Source organism: Lepisosteus oculatus, chromosome 12 (genome assembly GCF_040954835.1).
Source record: "Lepisosteus oculatus isolate fLepOcu1 chromosome 12, fLepOcu1.hap2, whole genome shotgun sequence".
Classification (NCBI taxonomy): domain Eukaryota; kingdom Metazoa; phylum Chordata; class Actinopteri; order Semionotiformes; family Lepisosteidae; genus Lepisosteus; species Lepisosteus oculatus.
The window spans coordinates 23,720,095-23,737,273 of record NC_090707.1 but is presented as its reverse complement, the minus strand read 5'-3'; the positions used below and the strand labels follow the sequence as shown (position 1 = coordinate 23,737,273).

The window sequence follows — 17,179 nt, the reverse complement described above, 5'->3', positions numbered from 1 at the left end:
ATAAGCATCCATATCCACATGAAGAAATTTTAAATTATTTTTCGTAGCAAAATTGATCACAGATTCATGGGTTCATTCATCAATCCATCTCATTTTCCAACCATTAATCTACTGAGACTGTTCTCCACCATCATTTTCTTCTCAAAAAGCCCTTACCTACTCTACAGGTGTAACGAAAGCGTTCTTTCCGGACCCTATGCGGACGACACGATCCGGGGTTGAGTGAGAATACAAGAGGGAAAAAGGCATGCAGGATACGGGGATGAAAACAGGGGGCGTGTCCTTGGTGTGCTGGTGGTCGGGGGAGGTGTGGCCAAGGCGAACAATCCAGAGAGTAATCAAAAGGGGAATCCACGAGGGAGAGAGAGTCCAAAGCCAGGCGGTCCATCCAAGACGAACAGGATAAAAACAGGAACCGGGTCGGGACGGGCACGGGAATGGGGACAGAAACAAATACAGGAACTTAAAAGCATAACGGGGCCAAGCGCTTCCAGGTCCTGGACTCACCTGGTACAGAAACCAGAGCAGAGCCTGGATTAACGTCAGCGTCTGGCTTTTAAGGGGGGCTGGAAGGAGGCTGGAACAAGGGGCAGGTGCACAAAATCAGGTCCGAAATGAAAGAGCTGGAGCGACCTTAAGGGGGAGGGACTACAATTGTGACAACAGGTGAGAGAGTGACTTCTACTTCATTGTGGTAGGAAAGATCACCTTTGTCCAAAGGAATCCTTCTCTCGAGAATTCTCAGGGGATTTCCAAGAGGAACTGAGATGCATGCTGACCAACAGCTCAGGGCACTGTACCTGGCCAGCAACCATGTCCAGTTCATCTTATTTTGCAGGCACAACTATAACAGCTGTCATGGAATTTGCCTTCACTGCCTACTTGCAATCTGGATTGAAGTAGACTTAACACAGGGTTGTGAAATGTTAGATTGTTTTTACATGGTTTTACAAGCTGCATCTATAACCTGACCCAGTTTTTTGTCACATGATGACAAGTCTCCAAACTTCAGATATCCATGCACATCATATGATACAGCCAAATGTCCTGAAGTCTAGTATTGGTGTTAAAAAACTGGTTCCCTTGCATAGAACAAGTGTCCACAATCAGGAAAGATTTGCCGAAAGATAACAAGAGGGACCATCTGTTGCTCGTTCTACCACATGCAGCAAGATTTGGAGCTGTCTTTTTCCTGTCTGTGTGACTAGCCTGGGAAAGCCTGCATCAGAGAATCAGGCACGTGCAGATTTTACATGTAGAATGTAATTAAGCAGACTAACTATTGTTCTTGTACATCCATTCCAGCCATCCTAAACCCCTTAAATTACCACTTTAACATTCAGTAAAAGAGAGTCCCCACAACATTTGCAAGGGTTACAAAGGGTTCAAAAACGTCCCTGACAAAAGAACATTCTTAAAAGTATTAAAGGATATAATAACTGAAGCAATAATTATGAGGACAAGAGGAATTCTGAGTCAGGGAATGATGCACCAGCAGACATTTGATGCACCAAGAAATTCAGATGCTTCATTTATTAACTTATCCCACAGCTTGCACTCTACACCAGATAAGATGTAGATGAGACCACTAACCATTTATCAACCAAGCAACTCAACAAAAGTTCTTTATACAATGTCCCGCAGTACTACCAGAGGTATGCTTCCTAATAGGGTGACGCCTGCTCCACTGGCAAGCAGGACAACAGTAGTCAAGCAAATACATTACACAGTGTTCCAATATTTCCAAGAACCAAAACACTACAAAAAAATCATATCTGCTCTCCTGCTCCAGGAAAAAAAACATTTATACCCAGATACCTTGAAGTTCATCTCCATCTGCCAAAAAGCCATCTCCAGTTTTTTTTATCAATCCCGAGATACAAGATCTGCAAATATCTGCAAATTGCTATAGATTCAATTGCTCACCACCACTATCCCACTATCAGGGAACCATAATAACCATATCTTGACATCAACCATTACTGCTATAGACTCTTTACACAAAATATAACCTGTTGACCTTTGTTTTAAAAATCATGGCTTAGGTATAGTCTGTTGGAGTGTGAGTTTACTGACACAATTTATTAATTGGCTGTTAGGAATCAATCGACAGAATAACAAGTAATCTGCACACGAGTTCAAAATGCATGGAAAACATTTATTAATACTTAAAACGTGTACATATAAGCATTCAAAGTAAGTCTGCCTGTATAAAAATAGCAGCTCTTTACATCAGGGTTATTAAGCAATAGAGAAGATATACAGTACAGTATGAAAAGAAGGATTATACATTCAGTATACCATCAGTTATACAAAACTTGTTAATCTGTCTCATTAAACATAGTCAGCATTCCAATTCTTATAAGTAAATACTATTACTTAGATTTATTAAATTGATATCAAAATACTCATTCACTATGGATTTATATCTCCTGCAAAGAAGGATAAGGGAACAGTTGATGGGGTTGTTGCAGCATTGTCCAATCCATTCTCTGCAGGCTCAATGTCAATCCAGTCCTGGTGTGGCTTAAAATTTTAGAGAGAGAGAGTACTACCATAGCCTCGCATTGACAGTCCTCTTCAGTGGGACATCCAGGTTAGCTCTGAGTTGAACTAGGACAAAGTCTGTGCGCAAGGATGACTGCTTGTAAGGGAGAGTCACAAATGCATAGTGGCTACTTCTCAGTTATTCAGGTATGTTGATGTCCAACTTTATTGTTCCAGTGATCACACCTTGCAGGTCCCTGATTGATTAGTCATTATTCAGATGAGTGATCTAGACCAGTCACAAGGTACAAAGTCCTGAAATATGTCCCAAATGACATTTTTCTTCTTTCTGTCTGTAACAAATGGCTGTGATCTGTTCTAATCTGGAAAACTGCCAGGAGTAGCCCATCAATCCCCCCTTTCCTACTCTTGCAACAAGGAGATTCCTTTTTCCCAGCCAAATGCCCAGTTCATTTGTGTTGGCATTGACTTCAGAGATACCTGTAGACCTCTTCTTTGTAAACAGAAGATTTACTGTATTCATAGATCAGTATCAATCAGTTCTCCAGAATACTTCTTAAATTTCTCTGTTCTTCCTCTATTCAAAATGTATCTTAGCCAAACTCCGTAAGACTACTGTGAGATAACACAATTAAGACATTTTCTTCACACTGAGTACTCACTCGTGGAATTTGAAAAGGAAAATTGAAGTACTCATGTAGTGTTAATCTGTTCAGTGGCAACAATATCAAATTGATCATTCTATTCACTAAAATTCCACCTCAGTTCCATTTCTAAATCTTTGATTTTTTCTTGAACTTTATTTTATTACCACACTTCATTAAACTTGAATTGAAATTGACAAAATATCAGTATGTCCTCACATAATACACCAAAGTAAAACTGCGGAATATGATGGACACCAGTCTTCATGGGAGTGCAGACAATCTCATAATTTCTACATATCCTGTAGCATTTTTATTTCCATGTCCTACTAAGACTTACCGTATATTGAGTATCTGCTTTCAGTAAGATGGACTAACAGAGCAGCTGTGTCTGAACTGTCTGAAATGTTTTGCTCTGCAAATGTGTGGCTTAGAGACCACTCAGAGAGACAAACAAATATGGGCCTTTGTAGAAGGCAGAGAGAGTAAGTTCTGCTGCAGCTGTGTCCAGTCATTTCTCTCCATTAAAAGATTAAAACACTGAAGAAGGCATTTAATCGCCTACTCATGGAGTCAGGCTAGTTTAATGTTATGGTTAGATCAGGGAAAATATCTTATTTTTCCTTTAGATATTAAGGGAAAAGTTGGTTGCTTTCCTTTTGGTTAAAAAGGGAAAAGATTATTACTTTCCAACATACAGTAGATAAGGTTATAAGGAAGAAGCACAGTGCTACTCTTCTGTCATTTAAGGTTAGGTTTACAAGGGAATCTGGCAAGGCAAGAACAGGTCCTGACCAAGTTAGAGCTGGGACAGTTTTCACAGTAGTTGGTCCAACCTGAGCTCCTGTTTCACAAATCTCCACTATTTATAGCGGCAGGTTTATTGGGGTTATAGCCCACAGGATGCTGGGACCCTATAACAGGGTATTTACATGTGGAGCATTTATCTAGTCAACTACTGCAACACTTACAGTTGCTGGTCAGGGTTGTAGCAATATAGAAATCCAGTAATATGGCATTCAATCTCTTTATTCAAGATCCAAGTGCTTGAGCTTCCAGCTTGAAGGTAGTCTATTGGCAATAATCAGACACAAGGTGCCACACAGCAGCCAAATAGCAGTACTTTAGTTTCCACTCCCTTGTATACCATGACTAAAGGACTCAGTACCCACTACTGAACTGACACTGCAGTCACAGGAACATATGCAATATCCTGTCACGATCGCTCCTCCTCCTCTTAAGGGCGCTCCAGCTCTTCCTCGTTTGCCTTATTCCCCACACCTGTCCCTTGGTCCAGCCTCCTTCCTGTCCCCCTTTAAATGCCAGACGCAGTCGCCAATCGAGGCTCTGCATCTGATTTCCGCATCGTGCGAGCCCGGGACCTGGTTGCGCCTGGCTCCATTATACTTTTAACTCTCAGCACCTGTTTTTAATCTCTTGTTTTGGATGGATCACCCAGCCATGGACCTATGCTCGTGTTTTTGGATTTCGTTTTGGACTTCTTCTAGGATTGTTTGCCTCGGCCACACCTCCCCGGATCACCAGCACTGCATGGACACACCCCCCTGTTTTCATCCCCGTATTTCTGCATTACTTTTTGCCCAGTGTTTCCTCACTTCTTCGGATTGTGTCGTCCGCATAGGGTCCGGAAAGAACTGTTTGTTACATATCCAACAGGGGCCCAATAAATAGAATACCATTTTTTTAACAATAAGCAAAACTCACTGTAATTAACTCTTACGCACGGTTTACTGTCCTACATATTTAAATTTTAACACTCAGATTGATTCGAAGCAGTATCCTGGCCCAGAAGAAACAGTACATTCACTTCAAATGAACTCATATAAATAATTAGACTTTTTATTAAGCTTGTGGCCAATAGCTTTATGTTGGAAACTGAAATTATCTTTTATAAATGTTCAGTTTGGCTCTGAATGTAATACAGCTAAATGTTGTTCAGATCAATATAGAATCCTTCCAACTAATATCACAAACTAGCAACACTTTGTAGCTTTAATAATGGATGCTCTGTGCAATCCTATTTATAAACATCTTGACCTTCCCACAAGAGATTTGCATGCTGTACAGAAAAACACTGAAAAACAGAAGCTTGGATAACTGTATCACATAGGAGACAAATTGAAAAAAGTGTGTATAAATCAGTTTTGAAAAGGACATTTCTGTTTCATTTAGCAACGTACTGTATGTGATTAAACTCAAGGAACAAAATTGCAGAGTAAATATGACAAAAAAAATTGACTTGCCTACATATTGCAGGTGTTCATGCCACCTTGTTATAGTGTGACATTAAAACACTTTGATGATTTCAAGTCTTTAAAGTCTTAATCCTACAAAAGGCTTTTTGAAAATTCAAAGGCATGCCCTAGTTTTAAATATCAAATCCAATTCTGCTTAAGGAGGAGAAAGCTCCTCTACTATCATTCTTCTGAAGCTTCTCATCAATTAAATAGACAACACTGTTTCCCTCCTCTCTAAAATGTGACAGAAGAAATAAACTTGGGGATCAAATCTGATATTGTGTGGGAGAACACATGCTACAGTAAATTGAATACGGTTCTTGTCCTGTTTACTTTTAGAGCAAAAACCTGAAAATTGGGGTGAAACGAACAGATTTCCATTTCAGATAGGCTGTTTGTTGATATTGAGTGAAACCTCTCAGGCACTAATTACCAAGTCTACCAATGGGATTTTTCAAGAGACCAGATGTACAGTATGTATTTTAATCAGATTCCTAACTAAAAAGCATGAACATGCCTTCTCCTCTTTTGAAGCAAACTACACTAAACGTACACTGTTATAAAGTATAAACAATTTACTTAATTTTAGAAAAACATAAGATCTTAAACCTACAAAAGGAAATGGCTGGATTTTTCATATTTCAAATAACAGCCAATCAGATATTTCAAAGTTTTCTATAGCAGACATCAGCAGAAGCAATTTGATCCATGTTCATATGGAATGTGTGATGTGGCTGGAGAATGAGGAATGCCTTTTCTCCTCAGACACTCCAGAAACCATTGACGTTACTCTTCCAAAAGTCCCTTAAGACAGAGGTATTACTCAAGAACTGAAGAATTATTAGCATAGCACCAATCCATAAAATGGATAATAGAAAACGAAACCGAGTTAGTATAGTACAATAAATTGGACTTCTACTACATGTAAGGTAAAGAAAGCAATTTGAAGAACTAAACAGGAGATCACATGGTACAGATAAAAAGAAAGAATACTCAAATTGTGGTACAGTATACTGCAGGGATTTGTACTAGGACTACTTGTAACAAACGCATTCTTTCAGGATGAAGAGTGAGGAAAACACAGGGAAAAAAGCATGCAAGGGGGCTGGAAGGAAAACAGGGGGCGTGGCCAATGGTGCGCTGGTGTTTGGGGGAGGTGTGACCGAGGCAAACAGTCCAAGGGAGTTCGGGGCAAATCCATGAGTGACCATATTCACCAGTCACCAGACGCTCCCTATTCCTGGACTCAGAAGGTCTGGACGCCGTGATGAAGCCTGTGCCATCGAGTCTCTCCTGGACTCACGGATAGGCGGGCTTCCAGACGTCCATCTTCCAAAACTGAGCCCAGATTGGCAGGAACGCCTGGCCTTTATAGGACGAGGGGTAGGAACCGGAGGCAGATGCAGGGGATGAGTACAGAAGAAAGAAGGGCTGGAGCGTCCTTAAGAGGAGGGGTTTATGATCGTGACACTACTGGTCTGGTTGTACTTTACTGTACATCAATTATCTATATACTAGTATAATTAGTATGCTTACTCATCATTTTATGAATTTTAGGAGGATTAGAAATCACTGCGGACATATCAGATTAAATTGAAAAAGATTGAAATAAAATGTATGACTAGGCAACACCTGATCGATTGCAATTAATGTAGTGCAGAGTATTGCAAACAGGTAGTAAAACCGTAAACTAAAAAAATTGAAAACACTGAGCTAGAAGAGGCTGTTTAAGGAAAAGATTTATGTGTTTATATTGACACATATTTTGCATCTTCTTGACAAAGCTGGGAAGCAATTGAAAAGGAAAACAAAATGCTACAATTTATAGTTAAAAGCATAGAATTTAAGCCAAAGGACTTTACATTAAAGCTGTATAATGCATATACAGTAGACTGTATGTATTTTTACTTTTAGGCTTTACGTTGTTGTATACACTAGTCAGGTCTCGTTTAGAATATAGTGTAAAATTTTGGTAAGCAAGTTATTGAAAAGAAATTGCTGTTCTGCAGTCAGTCTAAAGAAGGGCAACCTGACATTTAAGCTTAAGGGAATGTCATACACTGTCAGGCTGAAGACTGAATCTTTTTTGTTTTTAACAGAGAAGACTATGTGAAGATCTGATACAAGTATTCCAAACCCACAAAGGCACTGAAAAAGTAATCCATTAGCCTTAAATTTAGTCTTATTCCCTAAGGTTAAAACAGATCAAAGTAAAATTAAAAGCTTATCCCTAAAGCTAAAATTGATATTTGGATTTTAAAGTTTGGAATGTTTCTTCTTTCTCGTCAATATCTTCTTGAAAATACTGCTGAGAAATTGCTGACTGCTGTTGCCAAAGCTTTAGAAACTGGAATACAATCAGCAAACATGCTAACCAAACACATATGTGAATGAAAAGGTACATCCAAAAGGGTCTGTAAATGGATTGGAAACTTTAAAGGAAACCTGTAATGTGTACCAAAAGGTATTGAAGGTTCAGAATATGATTCATGAAATCCTCCAAACCTTGATATTAAAATTTTAGATTAATCGATATACTCTAGCTCAAGTTGCTATATACAGTAAAATAAAATATATTAAAATGAGTGTTTTAGAGAAGTAATATACCATTTCTAAAAACATTTATGAAGGTGCTTATAACACTTGTTATTTACTGTTCTCTACACTAACATGTATCCACAAATTGTGCCTTTTTACAGAATGATGCTTTGAACTTGATTTTATTTCCTGTGACTACGTTTTTATCTCTTTACAGCAAATGTAGCAGTTACAGTTTTCAGGAAGTATGGAAAATTCATCCACAACTGGATATGCTTATCATTCTACTCACACATACCAACATGAACTTGCCAGGTTTCTGTCTTCCTGCTGCTTAGAGCACTTAAGTGGGTATAAAGTATTAATCTGCATCACAAGGAATTAGAAGACAAATTACCATCTTAGTGATAGCACAGCATTATTTTTAAAATCGTCACTAAGTTCAATTAATCCTTACTTTAAACTGTATTTTTATTTTTGTATAGATATTTAAAAATATCTGCCTAGGGAGACACAGCATAAACATATTGTAACAGAGGAAGCAAATTTTTAATTTGATTATGTTCTGCCAGCTTCAAAAAGTTAGATGCTAATGTTTACAAATGTGTTTTGCTATGCAAACATTAAATTGACTTGTTCAATGTACTGTAGTATGGGGTATGGGGCAACGTGCAGGATAAACACTAGTTCTCTAAGTCTCTGCTGAATATCCTTAATGTTGAAGCTTTACATGCAACATAAAATACATTATCCTTCAAAAAAGATGGAAATCTGACCAAAGGATTAATTTGTTAGGAAGATTTACCAGACTATTATATCTTATTCTCAGTGTACTGAACAATGGAAGCCTAAAATACATTTTAAAACTCACAGTGTTTGCACAAAGATGGAACAATGCCCATCTCTTGTATCTGTAACACTGAAAGGAAGCAACATGTTTAGCCTATGCCTCTACCAAACAGAGCTACTGTGCTTTATTCTATGTATCTGAATAAAGAGAAAGTTCCTCATCCAGTCGCTAAGGCTTTTTCTAAGATGCTTGAATTATCATCATTTAAGCTGTCAGCTGTATGTGAGCACCTTCTGTGTGCAATGAACACTTGCATGCTTTTTTATCGAAAGAATTCCAGTGACTCAAAGTGGTCCAAGAGCTGTTTGTATCAAATCGGTTATAGCCTTTTGTAAATTCACACTTTTTACATATAGTATATTCACAAGTGGTACAATGGTCCTCAACTCCAATTCATTAGGATCCAGTAGATGTTACAAGTCTCTCAACAGTTGAAAATGGAGGGAAACACAAGGTCAGTTGTCCTAATTATGTTTAATTAGGTACTTAAGATAGGAAATTATATCAGTTGACCGTGTAGCATTGAGAATAGAGGCCTCCTATATTGAAGTCTATGGAATAATGCCTATACATTCTATAAACCCTACAAAGAATGGCTATGAATAAGTGCTTTTAGAAGTTGTGATGACATTCTGATTTAACCTGATGCATTAAGAAACAGCTCAGAAGCTGCAAATTTAGAACCTGCTCCAAAGATCTTAATGCAGTCCCATTCTTTACACTACTGCTTTCTTGATTCATATACTGGAAGCTGCTCAGGATGAAAGCTATAAAGAGAATTGAAAAAAATCAGATTTACTGTATGTACCAATATTTTTGCATGAGCCAAAATTATAAAATGGAGTTACATTAAATTGAACACTGGTTCTTCTGTTATTACCAAGTGCAGACATAGTGGAACAGACATGATTCCCAATCAAACAGGCAAGAAATATATGAATATTCAATCTCAAACTCAATAAATGTCACTACAGTGCTTGCTATTACGGGAAATTCACTATGACTTACAGAGTTTTTTTCATGGAAACTTGTAGTGCTGGCAGCAGGCATTCTCCCAGGCAGGGAAGGTAAAATGTCATGTGAGCTTGCTTTGCATCTCCTATTATATAAAGCACCACATGAATCAAAACTGGTAAGAACTGCTCCCTTTTAAATTGGGATAATGGAAAAGAAGATAAGTTAACACATTGAATGCCTGCTTTCTGCATAAAACCACCAGCAAAAGAGAATAAAAGGATGGCAAAGGAGGGCCTATAATCAAACTTGTGTTATAAGTAACAGCTTCGGAAATAGTTGGACAATTATCTCTGAATTGATGAAAACATCCAATAATGATGCTCACTGAAAATGTAAAGCTTTTGAATGCATTCAGCAAAGCTTTCTTCTGTTTGCTCACTTAAAGCCATACTGAGAAAGATCACTTTTTTCACAATCCATATTCAAGACAACAAAGTCTGTGACAAATGACATCCAGCTAATTAAAAAAGATCCCAATAAAATTAAAGGAAAGAACAACACTCTAGTTAAAGCAACACAATTGTTCCCTGTGTGAGAAAACATTCCTTATAAAAAACAGAATTCACAGTTACAGAGCCGTAAACTGTAAAAGTATTCATGTTTGTCCTATGATGTCCCATTTTATAAAATTACAAAATAGTGCATAAACATGTATTTAAATACAATATTTCATTTAAAACCTAAATACTTCAATTGAAGACTTACAAGAGAAAGTTAATTTATTTGCCACCAAAACCTTTATAGAAAAAATTGAAGTGTATAGATTTTATAAATATTCATAGCTCACTGGTGGAATCACCCTTGGCAGCAAATACAGCCACTACCCCAAAAAATGTATTTTTGGGTAAGCCATAAGCTATATGAAATTTTTGCCAATTATCCTGGTAGGTTAGTTTGCTCAGGTTCTGAGGGTAGATTTGGGATGGCTTATGGACAGCGTTTTTCACATCTTTACACAGATTCTCAACAGAATTCAAGTCAGAGCTTTGACTTGACGGGGCCACTCAAGGGTTTTAATTTTCTTTATCTTAAGCCCCTCCAATGTAGCATTGGCAATGTTGCTTTGTTTCATTGTCTTGCTGGAAAGTGAATCTTTGCCCCAGTTTTGAGTCTGAAGCAGGTTTTCATCTTTGCCTATACTGTGCTCCATCTATGTTCTCAACAGTCTTAAGCTTCCCAGTCCCTGCTAATGAGAAGCTGAACAAATACATAATGCTGCCATTGCTAAACCTGATAATAGAGATGGTGTCAATTGAGTGATGCACTATGCTAGGTTTGCATCATATGTAGTGCATCTACCTTTGTCTTGTCTGACCACAAAATCCCTATGAGGGAGTTTTTTTTTCAGTTTTCATACACACCCACTTTATGGAGTGACTAGGATATTATTGACTCATGGGCAAATATCTCTGCCACTGAACTCTGTAACATTTCAAAGTCTTTCAGAGTCACTGTTGGCGTCATATTGGCATCACTTACAGGTTTCCTACTTTGCCCAGCTGCTCAGTCTGGAGAGACAGCCTGATCCAGGCAGTGTCTGGGTGACTTTCGCTTCTTAATGATTTACTTCTCCATTGCTCAAAGATAAATAAAAGGTCTGAAATGTTTTAATACCCTTCTACAGTTACAGTATATGCTTTTATACATTATCCCTGAGTTATTCTGAAAAACCCTTTCTTGGTTTCATGGTTGACTCTTTGCTTGAAAGTCGCTATCTGACTGAGGAACATTACAGAGATGAATGTACTGTATTTATTCTGAAATCATGCAAACCATTATTATTGCACACAGATGGAGACCACTTAACTAATTGTGTAACTCACTATGGTAATATTGTCCACTACAATTTCTGTTTGCCACAGCGATGAGTTTGAATACTCATGAAATCATGACCTTTTCTTTTTTTTCAAGTTTTTACTTCAGTAAACAGCAGTGTAATAACAGCAGATACATTTTTCACAGTCTATGTATTCCTTGTATGTTTGTTGTCTATACCAACATACAAGGAATACATACACTAGCTATTAATTCTGTTTTATGTAATTTATTAAATTATGGATTCATATTTCTTATAGAGTACATTTGCTTTTTTTCTTATTTATTGTAAAGCACTTTGAGAGAGTGCCACATATAAAAGAAAGACTTGTAAAAATATCAGGCACTATTCCTGTTACTGGGTGGCACAGTGGAGCAGTGGGTAGCACTGCAGCCTCAAAGCGCTGGGACTGTAGACTTAATTCCAGACCTAGTGATGTCTGTGTGGAGTTTGTATGTTCTCCCCATGTTCGCTTGGGTTTCTTCTGGGTGCTCCAGTTTCCTTTCACAGTTCTGAAAACATACTGGTAGGTTAATTGGCTTCTGGAAAATTTGACCCTGGTGTGCACATCTGTGTTTGTGTCTGTGTGTGCCCTGTGATGGATTGGCTTCCATTCCAGGGTGTACTCTGCCTTGCACCCATTGCTTGCTATGATAGGCTCCTGCTCCCCGACGACCCTGTATTGAAAGACGCGGTTAGAAAGTGTATGGATGGATATTATTAAGTTTATAAAATAAACTTTACTAAGCACAAGTTATCTTCCTGAACAGAAAATGGAGAAATGAAAATAAGATATCTTAGTTTTTGATAAACAAAGGAAAATTGAGGAGTTTAAAAAATAAACTGCAAATAATACTCATATCTGGCAGAAACATGGGGAAGGGGTTTGGATACAAAGATTTTTTGGATAGATGAGATTTAACCAAACTGATATGCTGTATCACCTAAGGGACTTTCTGGATGGAACATTAAGCTTTGTACAGTAGCTGCCTCGAGGGCTTTAAACTTTGTCATTTCTGTTGTGACTGTCACAATCGTAAACCCCTCCTCTTAAGGGCGCTCTAGACCTTCCTTGTTTGTTATTCATCTCCCGCACCTGCTCCCTGTTCCAGACCCTTTTCAGTTCCCCCTTAAAAGCCAGACACTGACGCTATTCCGGGCTCTGCATTGGTTTCCGTACCAGGCGAGTCCAGGACCTGGAAGCGCCTGGCCCCCGTTAAGGTTTTAGTTCCAAAACCCTGTTAAGGTTTTAGTTCCCATTCCCTTGCCGGTTCCGACACGGTTCTTGATTTTAAATCTTGTTTGTCTTGTGTGGACCACCCGGTTTTGGACTTTTGCCTCCGCTTGGATTCCCCCTTGGACTTTCTTCTGGATTATTTGCCTCGGCCACAGCTCCCTCGACCATCAGCACACCATGGACACGCCCCCCTGTATTAATTCCTGTCTCTTGCATGCCTGTTTCCCCGTGTTTCCTCACTCTACCCGGGATTGTGTCGTCTGCATAGGGTCCAGAAAGAACGCTACCCTGACAGTGACCACAAATCCACACCAATCTGCCTTTCAACCTGATGCTTCCCATGCTGTTCAGCACACAGGATCACCTCCTTCTTGAACGCAAAAGTATACTGAGAACTCCTGTTCACTTTGGATAACTAAAAATGAATATAAAAGTTTTTTGTCACTCAGTTACAACACCACAACTGGAACAGTACTGTATGCACAAACAGCTCAACACTGTTCAGCACTCTGGGAAATATGTCAACAACCATATCAGCTTCAAATTTATTTTACTTGTATTCAAATATACTGAAAGCTGCAGGCCAAATGTACCACCTTGAAATTTGGAAAAAAGTTTGGCTTATATTTGGATAAATATGGTAAGTTGTTTATTCCATGCTGAAAAGAGAAGAAAAGAAACACATTTGGGCTGTGGAGCCTTCTTTGGGTTTATATGGCACTTGAGGGCCACAGGATTTTTGATTTCCAATAAAGCTCGTAAATACACATACTGTACTGTATGATATATGATTTACTTAAGATTCCAGATAAACATATTTTCCTGTTCTTGTCTGTAAAGTGTATTTAATGATATACTCAGAAAAACAGGAGTACGGTTCTTGAATGACCACTCCATTCTAAGCCCACTGCTTAGCAGGTTTTAGAAGTAGTTTAAAACTAGCAAGTGATTAAGATCTAAAAATAAAAAAATGGTGATTTGTCTTATCCAAATCACAAATCCAATTACATTACTAAGATCAAAGGTGGAATGAAGACCACAGAATGCTGTAACTCTTGAGTGCTGGAGCTACCTACTCCTGTGCTACACTGTACATTTACAAAGATTTGGTCATGCAGTTTTTACTTTTGTATACTGTACAGTAGTAATCATTTGCCCCCAATTAGATTGAAGTGACATGCTGTATCTTTAAAAGACACGTACTGTACAGCTCCATGACGTTATTGTTTGACAGCAGAGAGTGATGCTGATTGGTGAGGACTAGTACTTTTAAATGATATCTGCAAACATGCTTTACCAATTAACATTGTTTAAAAGAAACGAATCACCAGCTAATACTGGAGAGGAATTATGGAACACATTCATATTTTCACATTATGTTTAGCTGTCTCATGAAAATACTACAATATTTATGCACAATTTTCGCTTAATTATTGAACTAGAACTAGAAGATACTTACTGCAACATATTATACAGCTATCCATCCATTCTCTAACCACTTTATTCAATACACTATAGGGTGGCAGGGGAGCCAGAGCCTATCCAAGCAAGCAACAGGCACAAAACAGGATACACCCTGGAAGCCAGTCCATCACAGGGCACACACAGACACGAACATGCAAACACTCACACAAGGGCCAATTATCCCAGAAGCCAATTAATCCACCAGAATGTCTTTGGACTGTGGGAGGAAACTGCAGCACACAAGGGAAACCCATGCGAACATGTGGAGAACACAATCTTCGTGCAGATAGCACTCCAGAAATTGAACCCAGGGACCCAGCGCTGCAACATAAAAATCCTAACCACGTGCTACTATGCCACCCTGCTACAACACAACCCAATCAAAATAATTTACAGTATAGTACCTGTGCTTTAAATGCAGCAATAAACCCTCCCAAGCAGCTGTTCTAACACTGACAAGAAAACAAGAAAAATCCAGAATAAATCAAAACTTTGGCCCATCTGCTAATAAAAAGAGCAACTCACATTCTGCCCAATAGAAACTCAACACAGAGTATTGGACATGTTATTTTCAATAAATGGGTAACACATCAAGGTCTAATCTAATGCTCAAAACATTTGATTCAGCTCTTGTCTAAAGGTATGAAAACCACTAACTAGATGAAGCTCAGTATAGAGACAGGAGGACATAGTAATAAGGCTTCAACAGTACTAGAAACCACGGCCAATCCTGCCTAAATATTTCCTGTACTGTGTTTATAGAGACTTCCTATCTTTAGATCATTTCCTTTTCCAGGATCAACAAGGGAACAACAAATTATAACACACCTCTCTATGAAATGGCCCAATATAACAAATTATTTTCTCCCAACATAAATTCCACCAGGCTCTTTATCTTCTTCTGCAAAATGCACAGTATGTAAATTACTGAACATATGTAATTTTTTCATCAAAATTTAATTTGTTTTAACATTTACAGTAAATGGCTTTTTATTAAAGTCTTGAAATTACTTAAATGGTCCAATGGTTTTTTTTTTTAACTGGGAGAAAAGTTACACTTTTACCCTTAAAACAAGTGTGATCTCTAAATTGTGAATTTTAAAAGGCCTAGAAAAAGCAACAACTATACCTAAAATATATTATTTTAGTACATTGGGAGCTTGGAGTGAAAACAAGGACATCCTGCACACCTCAGGGAACTCACTGAGATATTCAATATGGATAGATAGCTTTTAAATAAAGACCGAAAGAGCTTCTAAATGTAAAAACCGAAGCACATATACTGTAGTGTGTGCAAAGTGAAGATGAAAATGGTATGTAGACTGTGAAAACCATAACTAAAAAGGTCAGATTCCCAAAAGTCCCAAACAACAAAAAAAGCTTTTTTTCTAATAAATATATTAAAGTTTGAGGTTTTAAGGTGAATTCACAGATACAGTATCAACAACCTGTAATGATGATTACAATTACTTTAACTGTACAAAGCCCCATAGTCATGTAAATGTGCTCTACCTTCCACAGATGGTTTTCCATAAAGAAAAGATTCTCTTCAGATAATGATATAATAAAATTTAATTAAAAAAGTATTGATTTTTTTTTTAATAATTTGTTCAACGAGCTAATGTAAACACACTGTAATAATTACTTTGGTGCTGACACATGCATTTTGTTTCGATGCACTTAAGAACATCAGGTACAGGCTGATAACATTTTCATCTGTATTTTCAAGACTTGTGTGCAAATACTGTAACAATACAAATAAAATACAGTACCCTTCATTCACTACCATGGTGGACAAGATCAAAAGAAATATATATTTTTTTTAATTCAAACCAATTGCTCCCATTAAAACCAAATGTTGTACTTAAAAATACATATTTCACTCTTTTCTAAACTGAGTGGCAAAGAAAACATGACCTCTTTTGAATTCCTCACTTTTACTGCTAGCACCCCTGTGAGGGACCAGCTTGTAGGAGCTCCTTTTCTCCCATGGAAAGAGAGCAGCTTTTTGTAATGGAAATAGGAAAGAATCAGTGCTACAGTGTCTTCAGTGCAGTTTTATTTCCTTTTAGTGGTGCAGGCAGATTTAGAAGTCTTACCTGATCAGCAGATAAGGCAGAATGAACACATAAGGAGGGTCCTAAGGATTGTGGGTGGAGGGTCCGGGGAGGTTCAGTTTGGTCCAGTTTGAGATGGGTTGGTCCGGGAGGGAGGAAGGATTGACAGGGAACAGGGAGACAGGGAAAGCCTGAGGGGGGAGATGAGATGCCTCTCTCCTCTTTCTCTCTCTCTTTCACTCTCACAGGCAGACACCAATACCTGCAGTCATTCAAATAATGGGAAAGAAAGAGCTCACACAGGCAGTCCAGAACTGAGAGGAAAGGAAAGACTCTCCTCCTACTCTCACAAGGGGGCCAATGGGAGGCAGCCAAACACTGGCTCTGGTAGCAAATCAGCGAAGAGGTTGTCAGTGCCGTGGCCCAGCCAATAAGTGCAATTGCTTTAGATCCAATCGGAATAATTACTCATGGAGCAGCGTGGAGCTTCCTTTCTGAAGGAGAGGCATGCTGTGCTGCACTTAACCAATAAGTGTGATTTAAGACTGTTACAGACATTAGAGTAATTAGATTCAGAAGCACTTAACCGTGTGCAATAACTAGTGATAATAGTGCTCTGCATGCTTTGACGTAGAACTGATGAAATACTGCCTGAAAAAGGTTAATAAAGATGTATAAAGGGTTTTTAGCAGTCAGTGATCTGAACAAACACACTTTATTTTGGTCTGGTTAAAAGGGAAACCATGAATATATCTTATTGTGCTTTCATAATCAACATCAACATCCATAT

General features: G+C 38.2%; 1 protein-coding gene across 16 annotated transcripts in view; it reads right to left on the bottom strand.

Moving 5' to 3' along the window:
• Positions 1-16,687, bottom strand: part of pcbp3 (poly(rC) binding protein 3) — an 86,357-nt gene extending 69,670 nt beyond the window's left edge. For all 16 annotated transcript variants that reach the window (XM_015359299.2, XM_015359305.2, XM_015359300.2 and 13 more), the window contains exon 1: positions 16,432-16,687. The gene's annotated coding sequence lies outside the window, so the exon portion shown is untranslated. The remainder of the gene's footprint in view (positions 1-16,431) is intronic.
• Positions 16,688-17,179: the final 492 nt, after the last annotated feature.